The sequence below is a fragment of the Clupea harengus genome, chromosome 2, assembly GCF_900700415.2.
Source record: "Clupea harengus chromosome 2, Ch_v2.0.2, whole genome shotgun sequence".
Lineage (NCBI taxonomy): Eukaryota > Metazoa > Chordata > Actinopteri > Clupeiformes > Clupeidae > Clupea > Clupea harengus.
This window is the reverse complement of record NC_045153.1, coordinates 2,373,762-2,376,261: the sequence shown is the minus strand read 5'-3', so window position 1 is coordinate 2,376,261 and position 2,500 is coordinate 2,373,762. Positions and strand designations below refer to the sequence as shown.

General features: G+C 39.9%; 1 protein-coding gene across 1 annotated transcript in view; it reads left to right on the top strand.

The window, feature by feature from the left end:
• The window catches only part of LOC105893558 (butyrophilin subfamily 1 member A1-like), a 22,966-nt gene that overhangs the window by 1,046 nt on the left and 19,420 nt on the right, over positions 1-2,500 (top strand). The gene's annotated exons all lie outside the window — the stretch shown is intronic.

Genomic DNA, 2,500 nt, shown 5'->3' with positions numbered 1-2,500 from the left:
AGAGAGAGAGAGAATGAGACAGAGAGAGTGAGCATGTGCAGTGCATTCATAAAGTTTGAAGACTCTTTCAAGTTTTACCACATTTTATGATTAAGATTCATCTTCAAATTTTCAATTAATTTTTTTCTCATCAATCTACACACAATAGTCCACAAGATTCCTGTAAATCTTCTGCTGCATAGCATACAAGTCACATTCAGTTATAGGAAGGTAGAATACACAACTTAACATATGTGTGTGTGTGTGTGTGTGTGTGTGTGTGTGTGTGTGTGTGTGTGTGTGTGTGTGTGTGAGTGAGTGAGTGAGAGAGAGAGATATAGAGAGTGAGTATGTAGGTGCAATTTAGGTATGTGTGTGTGTGTGTGTGTGCATGTGTGTGTGTGAGAGAGAAAGAGTGAGTATATAGGTGTAATTGAAGAGTGTGTGTCTGTGTGAAAGAGAGAGTGTGTATGTAGGTGTAATTTAAGTGTGTGTAGGTGTGTGTGTGTGAGAGAAAGAGAGACAGATTATCTATGTAGGTGTTATATAAGTGTGTGTGTGTGTGTGTGTGTGTGTGTGTGTGTGTGTGTGTGTGTGTGTGTGTGGGTGTGTATGACAGAGTGAGTATGTACTCACTTATTAGTATAGTACTTATTATTAGTGTGTGTGAGAGAGAGACAGAGGGCCTCATTTACTAACAGGATTGCAGGCGTAAAGACATAAAACCGTTTTAACAAAGGCGGTGCACTTGAGTAAAAGAGCAGATTACCGCTGCTGGGAGGGTATAAGGGAAAGTGGGTGTTCGTCGCAAAGAGATGGGAGGAGATGGGTAAAGTGCGCCTAATTATGTATTAGTAACGAAACAAGAGGTGTTTCAGCATGACATATCAGCTGCTAAATGAAAACTATGTGCCTGAGAGAAATTTGAAAAATACAATCAGAAATGTTATTGTTTTTTTATGTTTGTATTTGATATATAATTTAATATAGGTATATACAAAATTGTCCCACCAGCTAGCTGTTCGGCCACGTCTTACCCAGAATCGCCGCTCATTGTATGGTTTAAACCGTATTTTCACCCATAGTTCAAGCACATCGATTACAGTGCTCGCCTTCTGCGTAGGAGTAACGCGTATCTATTCAGGAAAAGTACTTGTACTCGAAGTACACTAACTAAACTAAGTAAATTGCAGAGACAGAGCAGCATATTAATTTCACCTTCCATGTTTATTTTGACGTTATAGCCTCTAGAGCGCAAGCTACCCCCGGTGCCATGGCAACCGAATGTCTGAAAACTTCTGTTTCCCCTGTCCACGCTACAACTCCAGTTTTCAAATGTATCCGCCTAGGGCAGCGTTTTGAAAAGCATGCGGAATACGCCGTTTTAAAGTAAGGGGTGTCGTGTATTCCTACCAGACTATTTAACAGGATGCTATGGGGCAGTTAACCAGGCTATTAACTATCCTAGCTATCTCTAGATTAGGGAACCATATTAACAGTTTGCAGTTGCCTGTGTGTGATTAACTCATGTTAATATGTGTGAATATGAACTTGTGAACATAAACTCGTTAATATGAAGCTGCACAGGCACCCTGAGGGGTAACCATAGCAACCCAGAAACTCAATGTTCGCTGAAAAGTTTCATTTCCCCAAATCAGCTCACCAATAAAAGACAGTCTTCAATTCAAAGTGATCACAACTTTTAGTGTGGACGGAAGGGCTAAACGGAGAAATATTTATGAGTTTCTATATTTACCCGGGTTAGTTTGCTGTAACCTCGTGAACCAAAAGCTCTAATTCTAATTTTAGCTCATCATCCATGGTGGAATACACAGACTCTTTCTTCCCTATTTTTGCAGCGCGCTATTAACACTAATGGGCGGGGTTAGGCGCAGAAATAGCTTTATACACCAAGCTGTCAGGAAGCTAAATTCTCTCCCCCCAGCCATATCCGTCAGTCTGATACCCCCCCCCCCCCCCACAATAACTCAGGACTCTGCAACAAAACTGTCCCTTGCACTTTTCTCACTTTACCACTTACTGTTATACTTGCACTGCCAATGTAACAAATACATCTCACAGGATGTCTTTTTGCTGTCTTTTTTTGCACTACCATAACCTCACTTTAAAGTAAACTTATGCTGCTGTACAAGTATCTGAATGTTTATAACTATATGTATATGTATATGTATATCTATATGTCTTGTCTTATCTGTTGTTGTGCGTGTGCACTTATATGTTTCACCGTTTTTTTCGATTCCTTTGTATGTCTTAACATGCAAAGTAATTGACAATAAAGCTACTTTGACTTTGACTTTGACTTTGACGCGACGAGGTTTCTTGTTTGATAAATACGATGCAAAATACCGTGCGCTATATGCAGTTTGGCAAAGGAGCTGAATGCGCTGCGGTCACAATGTTAGTTAATGAGGCCCAGAGTATCAATTTTTTTATATATGTATAATATAAGTGTGTGTGTGTGTATGTGTGTGTGTGTTTGTGTGCGAAAGAGAAAGAGAGC